We start from the raw sequence: 19815 nt of genomic DNA on the forward strand, positions 1-19815 counted from the left end.
TAGTACAAGATTGAGAGAATAACTGGGGAAATACCATTTATGTTTGTCCTCCTTTTCTGTGCACCTGCTTATAGTCACTGTTGTGACTGGTATACAGGCCTTCCTGGATGGGCCTTCTTTTGAATAGTGTGGTCACTGCCCTAGTTCTCGAGGTCTTCTGAGATGTAGGTTAAACTTGAGTTAGCTCGTTTGTCAGCTGCTAATATGGCCATGTGATGTTATGGATGTAATTTATGTTCCACTTTGATGTCATCCAGTGCTTTTCTGTGTTTCCTCCTGTGTGCCTGGCAGGGACACAGTTTGCTGATAGAGCAGATTCCTGGAGCAGCTCTGTACTCTCCAGGGAGAGCAACTGTGTCATGCATCAGCAGGACCTGTGGTCTCAGCCAGGTGAACACAGCCAAATCCTGCAGTAGCAAACTGCAGTAAAACTCCCAATTTGAGGGAAGTTCTGGCACTTCTTGCCTTTGCAAAGTTCCCTGCATCATAAATTGTCTGAGGAAGGATAGGGCAGGCCCGTCCACGCTACCTTGTGACATACCTTACTGCTGGTTTGAGAACTGATACTGTTAGTTGTGGCTTGGGGATGGGAGAATTAGAAAAGCTGAAGGATAAAAGATACCTGTGCTAGAAACTGGGCCAACTCACAGCTCTCTAACATGGAAGAGATGTTGCCTGTCTGGTTTTTAGCATATATGGTCTTTTTATACTTTCAGTGTCACCCCTGTCTCTAGCTCTAATAAATGGTGGTTTACCATAGCTAAAGTGATCTGCAAATTGCTTTTTTGGGAATTCCTGCCTTCACTGTCATTGAGGTAAAAGGGACTGCCTTTGTTGTTCTTGGAGACTGTTTGTTAAAAAGCACAGAGACTGGAACCATTTGTGTAACTATTTTATCAGTGGGATTGTGGTCTGTTTAGATGCAGAGCCAAGTGTACACAAAGAAATGAACTTAATGGAAAAAGTATGCCAGTTGGCCGGAACTCCAGAAAATTATTTGGAATCTTCCCATGCTAAGAAAGGACATGAGGAGGAGCTGTGCTGAGTCACATGCATTCCACACAGCCATCCTGTCTGTTCTTACAGTGTTTATTCAGTGTGGCAGGATCTGGCCTCGTCCCTTCCCAACATCTCAGCCCATCTTCCACTGTCTGCACAATCAGGGGAAAACCACAAACACTTCATCAGATCCAATGCTGTTATTTGGCCCCAAATTGAGAACTACAACATCATCAACAAAAGCTAGTGTTATGATCAAAAATAATTTTATTACTCTATCATTTTGAGGAAGGAGTTCTATTTTTGTAAAATAACTATTTGTGATTGAATAATTTAATTTGCTGTTGGATTGTTTAATTTCTTTTTAAGTTTAATGAACAACATAGCCATAATTATTAGTCATATTTAGAAAAATATTTTTTCTTTTTAGCTGAAACTTGTCAAGCATTTAAACTCCAGAAACAGCAATCTCATATGATCTAGATGTTGATTATGAAAATGCTTAGTTGATGTGTGTTTAGAAGGGAAGTGAACAGAACTGTTAGGATTTGCAGGTTTTTTACTTCATGTGCACAGCAACCACTTTCGCTGTTAACAAAGTGAAGTGAAAGACATGAGAGAATGGGAAGGACAGAAAAAGGTGCTTCTCCATGCCTTGCTGCAGGGCCATGTAGGAACTTTGCTGCAATGTCCAGATGCCACATTGTCCCAGCTCCTGCCTGGCATTCCTTTCGGGGTGACAGGGGAAAGCGATTCCACACAATGCTGTACCCCAACAGTCCTACCCTGATCTGAGTACAGCATGGACTCAGTACAAGAGCCCACTGCAGATGTGGGGCTATTGCTGCAATGCACAGAATAACAAAACCTTTCCTTTTGTCCTCTTTCTGGTTAAAACCATTCAGTGTCATGGGAAATATACAGGTGGAAGCAGGATTTGGATTTTTAATCAGCCCTAATGTGAGGAGCAAGCAGTTAATTCCTTCAGGAAGGGTGAAATATTTTCTGCTGACAGTTGTGCTTATTCCAGTTATGCTGGATTGCACCAGTCCCAGGCAATTTTCAAGCCTTCAGTGGCCTGGTGACTGGTGCAAGTGAGGTACTTCACCTCAAGGCACACGCATAACAGTGCTCAGTAAGAGCTGGTGCTTCACCTGCTTCTTGTGAGGGATAATGCTCTCTTTTTTGCTGGCCAGCTGTTCCTGGTTCCCAGGTGGTGGTGTACTTGGCAGCAGCCAGGGTCTCTTATGAAGTCTTCAGGTCTTTGCTCTTACCTTGGCTCTTGCCAAGGTCTTGACTTGGTATCCCCTGTAAGCCTAGACTTGGCTTCTGCGGGCACAGCTCCTCCTGGGACCCTCTCTTTCTGCTGTGCTTCAGGCAGCTAAGCTCATGACTCTTACTGAGTGAGGAGCTGTTTTCCCCTCTCCCTCCCTAGCATTGCTCCAGCAGGGTGAGGTCAGAGATCTCCCACCAGATTCCTTCACAGCTGGGGGAAGCTCCCTCGGGCTTGGTCATAAACTCACACTCAGCAGCTACCTTTACTAAATCCTAGTAAACCCTGTTGTACTACAGTTAATAATTCTACATTTAAGCGATGTAATCATACCCATGTATAGTCTTCTAGCAGTCAAGGAATGTCTCTTTGCAAAGCAGTTTAACAGGCTGAAGTGCAAGAGTTGCAGTACTTGCATTTTAGTTGTGTAAAAATTCTGTGCAATTGTAACAGGCACTCAAGCGTTTCAGCTGTATTAGCTGTCACTATGGCTGGGCCTGATGGCAAATTAACTAGGAGTGTGGGTGTGAGAATTAAGAATGTCTAAATGTTCCACAAATGTTTGCTCATTGAAAAACATATTCCTAGGGTTTTAAAGGTTAATTCCCCATATTTAATTCAAATTTCACTTGATGATGACAGCTTCAACACTGGCCTTATTGCTGTGCATTTTCTGCAAAATGAAGTGTGGTGCTTTTCTACCTATTTTTCTCTACTGAAGTACCAGGCATCTAAAACAAAGAAAATGTTGGATTTTATTCTCCCCACTTCGTTTGGGTTTGTTTATGCTTTGGCAGAAAAGCTGGTTGATCTGGTTTTTCTAGGATTGAGTCATTACCTTTATATTACCTTTCCTGACCTGATGAAAGATCTCTTTTTTTAATAGCCTGTATAGCATGGCCATGGCCTATGAAAATAATTGAAATATGATTAAATTACATTTACTCTTAGATATAAATTACATTTAAAATACGTAATTCAATACTCAGTACAGGTCATAGGAGACTACAGTGAAGTATTGTATGAAGATTTGAAAGTTTTATGAAAAGTAATTAGGTGGTTTAGGGTGAAGACCTGTTCCAAAGAGATAAAACTCATGGTATCTGGCTTCCAACTCCCTGCAAAGAGTGTTGTCTTGTTCCTGCCAGCCTCCCACGCTGGGCAGAGCAGCAGGAGGCAGCCCCAGTGAGCTTGGACATGAGTGCTGGTAACCTCTGGGCGAACTGCAGGCACAGGCTGTCCCTCCTGGAGCAAACCAGCATCCTTTGGCCTTATTGGGAGTTATCTGTATCCTCTTGTGGACGAGTGGTCAAGATGATTTGTCTGAGTGGAGCCAGGGGACAACATGTCTTGCTGTCTTTGCTCTGTAAGAGCCTGACACCAGGATAAGCACCCCAACTGTAAACAAACAAACAAACAAACAAACAAAAACCAGCAGAAAAAACACTTGTACTTTGGAATAGGTTTGGGACAGCTAGGGTCCTCAGTGCCTTAGGGCTTGCTTGGAAACTGCTGAGAGGAAGGGTGCAGCCTGCCCCATTCCTAAGAGGCATCAGGTGTCTAATCCTGAAAATTCTGTTTCTGCTTTGCCACTGGATGTGGCAAAGTTCTTCCTTGCTCTCAGCCTTCTTCTCCTCAAAAGAAAATATACAGAGAAAAAGAGGGAAGGAGAGTCTTGCTCTTTTATACACATTACTTTAATGATCATGAAGATCTAGGATCAATGTGTAAAGGGATTTCATCTCACGGATCTCCTTATCCTGACAGAATTCCTCCTAGTTAAAAGATTCTGCAGTGCTTGGACGTTTTCATTTTCTCACAGTGAAACTATTCCACCACTTTGCTTAAAGTACTTAGGCATTCATTGGCACACTGGCATCTTGCATCCTATTTAACAGTGACCTGGCAGGATGGACCTACCACCACACAATTTTAAAGAATATGAAATAAAAACAAAAATGGATGATTTTTGCATTGCTTTCCACATTCTCAATGCATGCAATTAACATGCAGCAAAACTTCACCAAATTTTCAGGTTCTTTCCCTGAAGAACAATGAATTCTTCTGTTTAGTCACTGACTTCATAACATAATGACAAACATGACGTCCACACACAGGACAGGTCTTTCTTAGAGTGCTTAGTTGTGGAGCTGTAAATAATGCTTGCCTTTCATTTGAGCTTGATAGTTTATGGCTTTTAACTAGTATGTGTTTTCCCTTTTTTCAAACTTCTCTGTTTAGTTCACAAAACACTACCACATACCAGGGAAATGGAAAAAAATCACTTCTGTTGAAAACTAGACAGTGGTAACAGCATGTCTGTAGTCAAAAGTTAAAAAGCAGGTGTTGACAATCCCCACCCAGGTTCATATTACTTTACAAGTAATAAGCATCGGCTTTTCATTTATTGTCTATAGCTTGAGCCATTAGAATATATATAAGCCGCATTTTTAAAGGATTTTTATTTCTTCTGGGAAAGTCAGGACTTTTTTATTTTAAACAAAAGGTGGATTCTCACGTAAGTAAGTTCAGCATCAAAACCTTAAAAAAAAATTCCAGTAATTATTGTAATTCTCATAATAAAGCTTCTTGGATGGTAATTATCAGCTCTGCAGGGCAAGGATTGCATAGTGGCTTACTCAGTAGGTGCAGTGTTTTTGCTTGAGTTTTCTACGTGTTATCAAAACATGCATTCAGCTCACTTACCAGGAAAAACCCAGCCTGAAGTGAAGAAATGAGGAGGTAGCCTGGAGTGATGCCAGCATGTGCGGATGGCATAAGAACTCACTGCACAGAAGGCAACTGGGATATGCGTTGCTGCATATCCCTTTCTGTTTTCTGTTCCCCAGCCATGTATAAGTATTCCTGTAAAATGCGTCAGATGATACTATGCCATATTTTCCCTTCCACAGGATAAAGGATCCCTTCCCCACTGTACAATGCTAAAAGAGAGGACTTGAGGACTCTTCAGTTCACTCAGTAAGCCTGTGCCTGAGTACGCTATCTGCGCCTTCTGATGATTTTCAGCAGTCAAATATGACTAAACAATATATGCTGAAAGATGAGCTGGTGGGGAAGAAGACCAGCCTGGCTGAACAGAGAGCTTTGGCTGGAACTCAGGGAAAAAAAGAGAGTTTATGACCTTTGGAAGAAGTCATAAAGGAAGGACGCAACTCAAGAGGACTACAAAGAAACCATGAGATTAGGCAGGGAGAAAATTAGAAGAGCCAATGCCCAACTAGAACTTAATTTGTCTACTGCAGTAAAAGACAAAAAAGTTTCTATAAATACATTCACACCAAAAGGTGAGCTAAGGAGAATCTCCATCCTTTATTGGATGCAGGGGGAAACATACTGACAAAGGATGATGAAAAGGCTGTGAGGTGCTTAATGCCTTCTTTACCTAGTCTTTAATAATAAGACCAGTTGTTCTCAGGGAACCCAGGCCCTGAGCTGGAACACAGGGACAGGGAGCAGAATGAAGCACCCATAATCCAAGGGGAAATGTTTAGCCACCTGCTACACCACTTCGACATACACAGGTCAATGGGCCCAGATGGGAACCACCCAAGGGTACCGAGAGAGCTGGTGAAAGTACTCACGAATTCACTTTCCATCATTTATCAGCAGTCCTGGCTAAGCAGGGAAATCCCAGCTGACTGGAGGTTAGCAAATGTGACTTCGATCTACAAGGAAGGCCAGAAGGAAGATCCAGAGAACTACAGGCCTGTCAGTCTGACCTCAGTGCCAGGGAAGTTTATGGAGTAGATCATCATGCAGCCCATACAGGACAACCAGGTGAACAGACCCAGTCCAAATGGGTTTATGAAAGGCAGATCCTGTTTGACTAACCTGATCTTCTATGATAAGGCGACCTGCTTAGTGGATGAGGGAAAGGCTGTGGATGTTTTTTACCCAGACCTTAGTAAACCCTGTGACACTGTTTCCCACAGCATCCTCTTGGGGAAACTGGCTGCTCGTGGCTTGGATGGGCATACTCTTCACTGTGTAAAAAGCTGACTGGATGGCTGGGCCCAAAGAGTTGTGGTGAATGGAGTTAAATCCAGTTGGTGACTGGTCACAAGTGGTGTTCCCCTGCGCTCAGTATTTGAGCCAGTTTTGTTTAATATTTTTATCAATTATATGTATGAGGGGATTGGGTATACACTTAGTAAGTTTGCAGACAACACCAAGTTGGGTGAGAGTGTTGATCTGCTTGAGGATAGAAAGGCTCTACAAAGATTTGAACAGCCTGGATTGATGGGTCAAGGCCAATTGTGTGAAGTACAACAAAGCTGAGTGCTGTGTCCCGCACTTGTCATAACAACCTCATGCAGCTTTACAGGCTTGGGGAGGAGTGGCTGGAGAGCTGCCAGTCAGAGAGGGACCTGGGGTGCTGGTTAGCAGCCAGCTGAACAGGAGCCAGCCCAGGTGGCCAAGAAGGCCAATGGTATCCTGGCTTATATCAGAAATAGCAGGTACAGGGAAGGGATCTTACCCCTGTACTCGGCACTGGTGAGGCCGCACCTCGATGACTGTGTTCAGTTTTGGGCCCCTCACTACAAGAAAGACAGTGAGATGCTGGAGCGTGTCCAAAGAAGGACAATGAAGCTGGTGAAGGCTCTGGAGCACAAGTCTAAGGAGGAGCAGCTGAGGGATCTGGGGTTTTTTAGTCTGGAGAAAAGAAGACTGAGGGGTGAACTTACCACTTTCTACAGCTACTTGAAAGGAGGTTGTAGCGAGGTGAATGTCAGTCTCTTTTCCCAAGTAACAAGTGATAGGATGAGAGGAAAGAGCCTCAAGTTGTGCCAGGGTAGGTTTAGATTGGATATTAGGAAAAATTATTCACCAGTAGGGTTGTCAAGCATTGGAATAGGCTGCCCAGGGAAGTGGTTGAGTCACCATCCCTGATGGTGTTTAAATGACTTGTAGACGTCTGCTTAGGGACATGGTTTAGTGGTGGGCTTGTCAGTGTTAGGTTAACAGTTGGACTCAATGATCTTAAGTGTCTTTATCAACCTAGATGATTCTAGAATTCTATGATAGGCAATTCTTTTATTTATATTTGTGAATTCTTAGATTTAAAAGTACAATCTTTTCTAGTTACTGGTTACAGCTATTCCTCAGAATAGTTTATTGTCTCACTGTTTTTGTCATAATGAAGGTAAGATTCCTGTAGATGTTAATGGATAGTTTCCATCATCTGCATTTCCTGTGGTCCATATATTTTCAATTCATCATAATTATGTTTGAAATAGGGACTGACAACCTGACTAATGGGAGCTTTTCCTCTAACTTTCAAGGGATTAAAATATCATGATCCTTTACTAGGGTTGACCTCTAAGGAACTGAGGTTTATGGATTAAGTGGCACACACTGTAGCTATTAACTGCCTGCAGAGGGCTTGAAAGGATATTTTATTGTGCTTAAATTGAAAGACAATTATCTCAAAATGCTTAACAAAATAAAAATACTAACTTTCAGATAATTCAGAAAAACCTTGCATTACTAAATTGATATACATGATAAAATAGTGATTAAATATTTGTGGGATTAAATGGATCTCATTTCATTGTCAGCTTTACTAAAGTGACCAATTATGACTAGAACTTTTTTTTTAAAAAAAAAGACAGACTTCTGAATTTGGCTGGGAAACATAAACCTGAATATGACTCTTACAGAACAAAAAAAGGAGAAGCCTGAACAGTTGCTCGGGTTTATTCATTCAGACCCTCAGCAGGCTGTTGTCCTCTCAGACGGTTCAAAAGGGACAGATCTCTGTCTTTCAGCATATGGGTTTATTTATCCAGCTGATTTATGGCTTGTGAAATGTGACATCCAAATATAGAGTTTAAGAGATTTTAATTAGTCAGTCAAGATACACTACAAGTTTTCCCACCATTATTTTCCCACCACTATTTTTAAGCTGTGGTGTGTTCAGTGTCACGGTCAGTGGAAGCAGCTGTATTATAACAAGAAGCTACAATACAGTAACAGTGATGAAAATGTCTTAGTCTCTGTAGTACTATCTACTTGTTACAACAAGTAGGATGGCAAGACAGAGAAATTAAGTAACTAGTTCTTGCTGATAGACGAGTGTCAAGAGAGATCGGCATAGTTTGGTTCCTTTGCTCGATCACTGACAACACACATAAAAGCTGTTATAAACTACCAGCCTAGTTTGGTTCCTCTAGTCCATCAATGACAACACACATGAAGGCTGCCACAAACTACAGTCTATCAGCTTTCTTTTAAGGCAGATGAATTAAGAAAATCTATGAAACTGATGGTTAATTTGGGTCTGGGTCCTACTACAGCTGGATTTCCCACACTGATGCTTGTACATAAGAAACTTCATTAGACTACAAAGCTGCTTATCAAAAGAACTGTCTATACTGAACCAGTTCTTCCCCCACTGAGCTTCCAAGTCCCAATTAACATCATCTGCAGAGTGGAATGCAGAGGAACAAAAGCTGATTATCTGTCAGCTACATCATGCTGTTGCAAAAAAACCCACAAAAAACCAAACAACAAACAACTCCCCAAAAAACCCTGTACTATGTGTAGCAAGAAGAGCACAAACTGGAAAATGAACCACATCAATGTATTCAGCATGAACAAAGCCTCAGCTGGAGTATCGTGCCAGCATCATGTTTCAGGAAAGATACAGACAGAATAGAGAGGCCAGGAAGGGTGAATGCAAGATCTACAGAACAATCTGTTAAAGACAGTTTGAAAGTATGGGAATTGTTTGATCTAGAAATGGGAAGACCAGTTGAAATCTTTAAATACACAAGAGATAACCGAAAACAAAACAAAACTAAACTCCCCCCACCTCCCCCCCCCAAAAAAAACCCCTCAAAACCCCAACCCAAAACCAGGGAAATAAACAGGCCAGCATCAGATGCTGAGGGAGGCTATTGAGTTTCCATCACTGAAGGTTTCTGGAAACAGGTCAGACAAGCATCGATGAGGAATGATGTAAGGACAGCTACTCCTGTCTTGTGGCAAGCCAATAAAAAAATGCTTTCCTGAAGAGCCTTCCTTCTATCCACTTTTTAGAGACTCTAGCACATGAACATTACTGTTCCTCTGCACTAAATAATTGTGGAGATCGCATATTGCCATGAGATGCCAGGATAGTCTTTGCAAGCTCTGTCTCCTGCCTTTTTTCCTCTGTGCTTCTGGTTGCTATACAGACTACAGAAATGGAAGAGCTGAAACTATCCCTTTGCCATAGCAGGACTGAGTGACTTCTGCTCTAATATCTAATTATGGATCCATATATTGTCTTGTAGGTAACTAGACATTTCTAAAACAGCTGGGCTGCAGAACTAGGCATCAACATGGATAGAACTGGGGTGACTAAGCATTTATTAGAGGAAGAGGCTTTCATGGCTATTAACTTTGTTGTTGTCGTGGTTCAGCTAGGATAGGGTTAAGTTTCCCCAGCAGGGGGAAGGGATCTCCAGCCGGGTTATTCATACCATGCTGATGCACGGGAAGCTTTCCTTTGTGGTTTTGGTTGCAGGAAGCACGCGCAGCGGGCTGTCTGTGTTCACTGCGGTATTTCTCTGTATATCTTTTGTGTTGTTTACTGTTATTACTGTTTATTGTTGTTATTATTGCTATTGTTGCTGTTCAGATTGTTATTTATTACACTGTTATATTAAATTTCTCCTTATTTCAACCCCGGGGTTTGTGCCCTGCTCAGTCCGAGGGTGGGGGAGGGACAACGGCAACGTGGTCTCCGGTCCCGGCAGGGCCTAAACCAACACAGTTGTGTTACCATAAATGTGAGTGATAGGTTTTCTGACTCATTAGGACAACTGTCATTACACAGTAGTCTGAGTAAGCCACTTATTCTGGGTAGCAAGACTATTAGGAAGATGAGTTCATTGATATTTGGCTAGATGATAAAATAAGGAGAGAATTGTCAAGCATTGACTTGCTCCTACAGCATTTGCGGACAGGAGGGCTTCTTAAGAAATTGTGCTACTGTGTGCCTCCTGAACGCAGGGTGAAAGAGAAGAGAGAGAACAGGAGTCTCCGTAACTAGTGTATGTTTAGATCAAAAGATAAATTTATTTTATGAGCTGGTAGAGAGTGTTTCTCTACTGTCAGTTTTTCCCAGGCATGTTTATTTGTAAAGTCATAATACAGTGACAAGAAGCATAGCAAGAATAATGTGTGGAAGTAATCTGCATAACAGCTTGGTGTTTGGATGGTTATGAAGCCATGCTTTCTACCTGGCAGTGAAATCTGCAGTAGCTATTACAGAGCATTTCTGACACACTTGGCAGTGCTAGTCTGTGTTGTACTAAATCTCACTGAAATTACAGGGTGTAACAACTTGGCTTTAATTAAAAAACAGTTATACTTCATACAACTGTCTGCTACATCCTGCATACAAACTCAAGATACCAAAATCAAGATTTGTGCAAAATATGTTGATGGTGACTCCCAACAGAATCGCCAGCAGCAAAGCCTAGAAACTTTTCTGGGATTCAACACCAACTACAGAATGACAGGAGATGTGAGCAGAGAAAGAGAGCCCTGCTATTCTCTAGCTAATACCTTCAATCTTTGTGCAATTTAAATTTTTAGTGCAATGAACAAAATTGTCACAGTAAACATCCAACTTCTTAATTTGTACTTTTCCAGAAGAACTACTGTTCACAACACTCAGCAGGGTCTTAGAATAAGCGGCAAAATTACTATATGCTGAAAGCTGGTTATAAAGCCAGGGCTGTGATAACAGGCTGCCTTGGTCATAGTGCAAATCAAGCTGTCCTTACTATGCTCCAGACAAAACATGTTAAAATTATAGTAGATTCTTGTCCAATACAACAAGCAAGAGTAAAAAACTCTAAGCAAACTCTTACACAAAGAACAGCAATGCTGTTTGTCCCTACTTTCATCCCAGAGCATTTGTCTGATGAGTTTAAGGAGCTACCACCACCTGCAAGGACCCTTATACATGATATTTCAGCTTTGCTTATAAAAGTGAGCTCTAGATATTTATCCATATGATATTTGTTCCCAGTGAACTATACTGAGAGATCATCCTTTAAAATTTTTTCCTTTTGTTACGTGCCGTCTCATTGCTGCAGAATGTAACTTGTAGTTTGCTAAAGAAGGTCTGGTTTTAGTCTGTGGGGCTGGATGTCTTTATCAGTGTCATCATGAAAAGTGATCAGATCTGGTTATGGCTCACAAAACATCTGGTTTATGTATTTGAGAAAGGAATACAGGAAGTGCCTGCTTGATAGTGCTGCTGTCACGATTACAGCAAGATTGAAATAAAACTCTGATAAGTAACTAATACATGCACGTATACATGCTGGGCATGGGGCTGTTGGGGTTGGTTCCCATCTCACATACTCTCCAGAGTGGCTGTACCTTGCGCATCAGCAGCATTTGGTAAGATTGTTCTGTAACCCCACATGCCTGAAGGTCCCAGGATAGCGGAGAGGCTGTTCCAGTTCACTAACCCAAGAGTGATGACTCCCCTAGCTGCATGGTCCCATGCTTCTCACATAGTTCGTTCCTTCTCCTCCCCCCATTGTAAGGTCTGATGCAGGCTGTTCATATTAGAGGGGACTAAACCTGGGCTGTTTGTACATTGTTCATGCAGGAAGATGAGCTGCTGAAGGAAAGCTGGAGGCAGTTAGGCTTTTTTATTTGGCACTGTGATCAAAAGACATTGTTCCTCAGTCAAAGGAAAGTCCTAAATTATCATATCCAAGGCCACTCACATTGGCAAACCCACATGATTTTAGGCAGGAGAAGCTCATTTGCTTCTCATTAAGGCCTGTTTCCTCTTACCAGAGGTGACTAAATCTTAATGAAGTCTTATAAACCTCAAGACCTGTGCCTGGTTTGTGGCACAGGCAAGGCTGGCACCTGTCTATTAGTAGGGGCAGCAAAAATCCATGCCCTGCATGTGCCCTGCATGTGCTCAAGGAAGTCCACTCTCTGCCTGGCCCAAGCACCCTCAGGCATGGCTGTCCCTGTGCTTGGGGGCCAAAGTCCTGAGCTCCAGAAAAACATGAGGCACAGGCTTGCTTGCTGTGCTCCCCACAGCTTGTACACTACTGCATGTGAGAGCCCAGACTGCAGCAGAGAGCTTCAGCCACCCGGATGGAGGAAGTTATAGGCTGCCTTCATCCCACCTTGTCCCTCCTCCTCCTCACTTTGGGTGTATGACTATGCTCATGAGAGTTGGGCAGGTGGGCGATTGAAGGCCTGGGAGACTGGGACAACTGAGCCACAGCTGCAGAGGTACCTGCTGCTGCCCCGGCTGTCCTCAGGGACCTGGGGGCTGCTTGTCCCCAGACTGAGTCTGGGGAGGTGGTGCTGGGCTGAGTACACAAAGCTCAAAATAGTTGCAAATTTTCTGCCTGCTCTGCTAAGAAGCATCTCACTAGTGTTGCAAGAGTAGATTGGCCTTTTTAAAATGCCCATTTAGATTCCAGTATCACTATCCAGCCACTACAGGTACCTCTCTCCCTCAATCACCTGGCTAAATGCGCAAAAGTTTAAAAGAAGACACTTCTAATGTGTTTGTAGAGTTTCACATATATTCATAAGAGAACTGTAACCCTCATCTCTAGGCAATGCTTCTACAGACCTCAGTGTCAAAAAATAGCACTGAATGAAGAAGTGGCTTCTCCTTGATGCTCTCTTTGCTCAGTTTAGTTTTTATGTGCTAGTCCGGAAGAAGGTGGTGAGGAAAGAAAGAAAGAAAGAAAGAAAGAAAGAAAGAAAGAAAGAAAGAAAGAAAGAAAGAAAGAAAGAAAGAAAGAAAGAAAGAAAGAAAGAAAGAAAGAAAGAAAGAAAGAAAGAAAGAAAGAAAGAAAGAAAGAAAGAAAGAAAGAAAGAAAGAAAGAAAGAAAGAAAGAAAGAAAGAAAGAAAGAAAGAAAGAAAGAAAGAAAGAAAGAAAGAAAGAAAGAAAGAAAGAAAGAAAGACCATCTTGTTTCATTAGAGTACAAACAGGTGATACTGTGATCAAGCAAAGATAAAATATTTTGCTCAGAATAGCAGTAGATCTTGATGACTGATTTTCATCTTAGGAAATATTTTCACTGCATTAACAGAACATGTCAATACTTGTACAGAGTCTGCTGCACTACTGATTTTGTTTAGCAGCTAAGATAAGAAAATACAAACATGGAAAGCTACCCAGAATGGTTTAAAGAATTCAAAATATTTTTGGGGTTTTTCACCCAACACAATTTATCAGTTGGGCTAATGAAAGATCCTGTACCTTTAGATAAGCCTGTCTCTTAAACAGTCTTAATATTTTAAATGTAGTTTTGAAATAATTTTCAGTTATAAAGCTCAGTATCTCTGATGCAGAGATATAAAAGACTTAGAAATATTTTCAGTTAACCATTTACTGAAGGTTGTCCATATAGTTCTCAGCAAATCTACAAATATGTTTCATTTAGTGAGTGAAGTGCAATAAGTCAAAAATTTTTACTAATGATAATAGGCAAATAAAAATAGGAAGAAAATGTTAAAGCAAAGTGAGAGATCTTATCTGAATTTCAGAGCTTCCGTAAATATAATTTGCAGTGATAGGAGTTTGTGTTTGCATGATAGGAAGCAGAAATCTTCAGCATATTTTTCATTTCCTTGGACATTAAAGCTGTGATAACTAACTAGATGTATTATATTCTTTGCTGGGTAGAATTGCATGTAGCTCTTAGAGTTAGCAAAGCCGGGGACAAAAAAATTGTGAAAATAAATGGAAAGAAATTCTACAAGTGGTACTGATACACAGGTTTATTTCTTATGTCACCCACAGGAAAAACATGCAAGAAAAATATTTTTGAAATTATTCTGAAGGAGGGAGACTTATTAGCACTTGAACAGGCAGGTAAAGATGTAAAAGTTTGGCTAGCAAAGTTTTCTCCCTCCCTCTGTTCTTCCCCATCTGGGACTGAGTTCTCAGTACTACATGCTTTATGCAGCTGTAAAGCTTTATCCACACACATGCTATGCAATTATTCTGGTTATGCTAGCTGATCCATTTTTTTAATTTAAATTTTTAACATTTTATGGTTCCTGGAAAACATGTCAGATGTGAGTGTTACCACTTTACAAATCCACAACTTTGTTGCAGGCAAGAACATATCTTCTTTTATGTGGCTTTGCAACAATATTGCTGAGCAATGAAAGAGTGGAATAGTTGGTAAAAATTGCTTGTTTTAAAAGAGGAAAGAGAAGAGGAAAAATCACAGGGGTGACCATCTCAGAAAAGAAACATTTAAACTAGAGTGTTAAGTTGTAATGAGTAAAGACAAACTAGTTGACAGTAAAACCCATTTGATTTGAAAGTAGATCCCCAAGGCACCTTGCTGTGTAAATGGTGAAGAGGTCTGATATTGTCTTGGACAAGAAACACTCAGTGTTTGGGGAGGTTTCACTAAACAGGACATTATAGAAGGAGATTGCAGGGACAAAACACAACTTCTGGAGCTGAACACCTGTTCCCAATAAGTGCTATTCTGCGGGAAAGGAAGCAGACTCCCACAGCATGTGTTCAGCAGCATAATTTTCCATCACTGGCTTCTGTACCACTGTATCCCCTTTAGGCAGGTACACAGGGTCCAAGTGAGGATCCACACTTGCTGGAGTATAAACTGAGTAGATTGCCTTTGGTGTTTGGCTGACTCAGATATTTTAAAGGTTTGGTTTTAGGATCCTAATCTGCTGCCCATATTGCTGATGATGATTGCTCTTTCCGGTTTATATGCTAAAAAATGAATTATTTAAACATATATCTGGGAAAAAAAAAAAAAAAAAGCCCACTATAAGGAGTCCATAGTGATAAATATATTTACAGATAATCTGGCTCTAAAAGTTATTTTACTTTTCTGTGTTCAGGCTTCTGAAGGAAGCAGAAGTGTCCTGCCTGCCATCTCTAGCCGAGTTGAAGGGAGAAACATGGCAAGCTGGTGTGAGCGGGCTGGGAGACCCGTGAAAGGATGACTGGATTCTGGGAAAGTCCTGTGCCCAGGCCCTGTGGCAGTGTCTTTGCTGCTGCCTGGGCACACACTGCCCTATCCATGAGGATAAAAAAACCATATGTGAGAACTTCCTATTGTTGCCTCAAGTATGTAACAGTGTGACAAAAAAAAAAAACCAAAACCCCACCAAAAAAACCCACAAGCCAAACCCAAAGATGCCAATTTCCTTACACAAAACCTAAAACTGATCAGAGGCAAGGACAGTGACTTTCCCAGGCTTACTGTGGAATGAAGATGAATTTAACACCATGTAATCCATTTTTATTTTGGTGAGGGAAGACCAAGCCATATTTTTTATTGTTGGTTGACTATCAGCTCTGACCTTGATGGAGTTACGTTGCTGTGTGCAATGCATTTGAGCTTAGTGCCATACTTTAAGTGTCAGGCCTTGCTTTTGAGGTTTGTTTGTGGTGCTACAGGCACCACTATCATGAGGCTGGTAGCACAAATATAGGAAAAATGATTCCCCAAAACTTTGCTGAACCTTTTTACAGGTCTTGTTTAAAATACCCACTTTTCCAATACTATTCCAGTACTTTTTCATCTTTCCAAATCCACATTTGTTTAGAGGGCTAATCAGTATTTTGCAGTTCAGCGTGACATTCAGATTTGGTTTCTAATGGTCTCCTCCCCAACAAGCCAAATTACACCATCCATACCTAGTTATTTTAATGCTCTCTAGTGTTGACTTGGATTATAGCATGCTATTTGTTCACCTTCTCCAGCTGTATTAGCTGGGACTAAACCATTTCTATAGCACTTGCAAAATGCAAAACACCATGAAAAAGCACATGTGTGGGTGCTTTTAACCATGTGAAAGGTCTCATTCATTTTTAATTTGCTCAGCATCTTGCAAGATCAAACTGTGATCAGATAAAAAAATATGAAAATTATCAATAAAAATGGCTTTACCCAGGAATTTACTTAAATATTGAACTCAGTGCACCAGGCCCTTCTCTTTCCTCCCCCAGCTCTTTGAGAGCTCTGGTGAGAAGCCATAGCTGGTTATCTACTAGCTGGGTCATATTCTCTTTCTGTTTCTGGATCCCATCTCAAGTAAGGAGAGATCCAATGGCTTGATCCAGTTTGCCTGATGCAAAACATTGTGAACACTTTACAGTCGTTCTCACATTTCTGTCTAGGATTCAACCAAACAGAGAAATAGAGCTAACAGCCAGGAGACCACACTTAGTCTGCAGTCAGGCTGCCAGGATCAGGTTGTAAGGAACACACCAATCCCTGCAAAATCCTTGCTATGATAAATTAAGCAAACCTTCCCCTGTAAAATCAGTTATACCAATGACAGCCATTATATGGGGTGTTTTGCCAACAGAAACCACATGCTGATTACAAAACTTGCCCCTGCTAATATTGCCACAACATGAAGCTAGCATATCTGGAACATTAGCAAGCTTTCTTATGCATATTTAGTGCCTGACACCTCCTCATCTCCAAATGTTATTTGGCACAAGTTTCTTAGCTTGCTTCATGTAGAAAATGATGCAGCTTAACTCTGACATTAAGAAAAAAAAAAAAAAACCCACAACAAAAAACAACAGAAAAAATGAGGAGGAGAAGATATGGGTGAAACAGCATGTAACATCAAGTTTCATTTCTCATTTCTTTTGGTCAGATTTTAACTCCTTCACCTTCCCCTTGAAACAAGCTGTTAATTTTCTTACCCAGCTAGCAGTGCAAGGGTGCATCAAACAAGAAGAGATGGTTAGCTTTTCCTCTTGATTTAAGCATGTCAGTCTAAATTGCAGTACTTTTCTGGTTTAGTTTCCTCAAAAGGCAACCAAACTGTGATTTGCTGCATGGCCATGCTCAGCAGTTATAAACTGTTTTGCAAATGCTCTTTGTGCCTGAGGTTGGCTCCATAAACTGCTGCTGCTTGAGCAGGTCCTGCCCTTCTTTTTGCCATCAAATACACCAGCAAAAGCAGACACTGAGAACTGTAGCACTTTCTAACTAATCAGTTGCACAGAAATGCCAAATTCATTTAGAGGTGAGCTGCCATTGCCTTGACATGAGCCTCCTCTAGTCACATAGCAGTTTGCTTATTTTTGCTATCCAGTCAGGCTGAAGCCTCTACAAAATACAAACAGAAAGCACAGGTGTGACACTAGCTATGTGAGCTTAAAAGAAAGAATTGTTAATGCTTCTTTTGCTATTAAAAGATTATATTTGCTGTATGGTTTAGCAAGTAATGTGCTGTGTGGCAATTGACTTGTTAATCACCTCTCCATATGGAGCAGAAATATGCATTTGCAGGCTCTCAGGAAGCTTGCTGGAAAACCTTGCAGAGCATCAATAGGAGTAGGATGCCTATGAATGTATCATTGAATGTTTTGGGTTGGAAGGGACCTTTAAATTTAAGACCATATAGTCCACCCGCCCTGCAATAAGCAGGGACACCTGCCACTAGATCAGGTTGTTCAAAGCCCCATCCAACCTGGCCTTAACACCTTCATGGAGGGGACATCCACAACTTCTCTGGGCAACCTGTTACAGTGCCTCACCACGCTCATTGTAAAAAATTCTTCCTCATATCTGATCTAAATCTACCCTCTTTTTGTTCAAACTCATTACCCTTTGCCCTGTCACTTCAGGCCCTGGTAAAAAGTCTCCCTGGAGAATTCTTCAGGCTGAACAACTCCTGCTCTCAGTCCTTCCTTATAGGAGAGGTGTTCCAGCCTTCTGATCATTTTTGTGGCCCTCATCTGGACCTGCTCCGAACAGTTCCATGTCTGTTTTACATCAAGGACCACAGAGCTGGTTGCAGTACTCCAGGCAGGGTCTCATGAGAGTGGAGTAGAGGGGCAGAATCACTTCCCTCAACCTGCTGGCCACACTTGTTTTGATGCAGCCCAGGATACAGTTGGCTTCCTGGGCTTCAAGTGTTCATTGGTGGCCCATGTCCATCTTCTCATTCACTGGTACCCCCAAGTCCTTCTCTGTAGGGCTGCTCTCAATCCCTTCATCCCTCAGCCTGTATTGATACTGGGGGTCGCCCCAGCCCTGGTGTAGGACTTTGCCCTTGGCCTTGTTGAACTTCATGAGGTTTGCATGGGCCCACTCCTCAGGCCTGTCAAGTCTTGTTTTCAAACAAGAAACATGCTTAGACAACATAAAATACTTTCCAAAGGCAATTTCAGCACTTCACCTAGTTATCAAGAAGTAAGAAGTCTGCTTAGGTTTGTGAGTCCTTTTTATTTAAGGGTTCTCTGTTGTAACTGCATTACCTGTTTAGTTTTGTTGTTGGTGGTGGTTTTTTTATTTGTGTGCAAGCTGGAATCATCAGCAAACCCGGCTTCAGCAGCGTGCATGGCAGAGCTGGGATACTGCTTTACAAACATGCATAAAAACTTTCCTAGTCATTCAGCATCTTTGCCAATGCTCTTAGACATGAGGATAAACAGTTGCATTCACCTGTCTCATTTTTTCCACCCTACAGGGTAGGAAGAAGTTGCTTATTTACAATCAAGAACACAGAGGTTACAAATGAAACCACCCAACCACAGAGCAAAATAACATAAATAATTGCTATGATTGCCAAGCTGTTTTCCGCATGTATTTCCTTCCCTCCTAACATGAAATAGTGTCCCTTGCAAAGCAGGCTAGGTGGTCTCTTATGTAAAAATAAACCATTATTTGAAACAAAATATCACAACTTTGAAACAAACTCTGTAATAGATCTGAAAAGCAGTAATTAGAGGAAGCACAGAGGTTATTTTTTTATGCCAGCAGCAAGAAGCGATTTTCATAGTTTTAAGATACATTTGGACTTTACTGAAAACCAAAACCACTCCTAAAATGATATTAAACAAAATGAGAATGTAACTGAATATGTCTCAAATATTTGTGGGGTTTTAGCCTTACAATCTACATGTACCTATATTTTTAGTGCTCAGGTACTTAGAAAGTGGTACTTGAGAACAAAAATCTAGAGGGACACTTGTAATGCAATACTTAATTGTGCTTAATTAAGAAACAGACACAAACTGACAAGAGATCATGGTTAGAAAAAAGTTTCTCAGGGTCAAACTGTATGCAGAAAGATTAGGTTTCTTATCACTTGTGCTGGACTGAAGACAGCTTTTACCCACTGCTATACTGTTACAGATGCTCTCAATTAAACAGCCATCCACCAAAAATAATAAAAAAATATTATTAACACAGTTAACTAGCTCTCTGGAAGTTACAGGTTCGAATGTCTGTGAGAGGAGAACAGAACAGCTTCCTAGGGTTTAACGGCAACCCAGAACACATGACTAAGAACTCTATAGGGTTTAACGCCAACCCAAAACGCAGACAAAGCCCTGCTCCCTGGGGTTTAATGATAACCCCAAATGCTTTACAAAGCCCCACTCCCTGGGGTTTAACGCCAACCCGAAACGCTTTATCACTCACCTGACAAGTGAGGGCTCTCACCCTTGAGGACCTGTTCAAGGCAGCATCCCGACCCAAGGCCCCTCAAGGAGTTTCCTTGGGCAGCGTCCGG

Source organism: Athene noctua, chromosome Z (assembly GCF_965140245.1).
Source record: "Athene noctua chromosome Z, bAthNoc1.hap1.1, whole genome shotgun sequence".
NCBI classification, from domain to species: domain Eukaryota; kingdom Metazoa; phylum Chordata; class Aves; order Strigiformes; family Strigidae; genus Athene; species Athene noctua.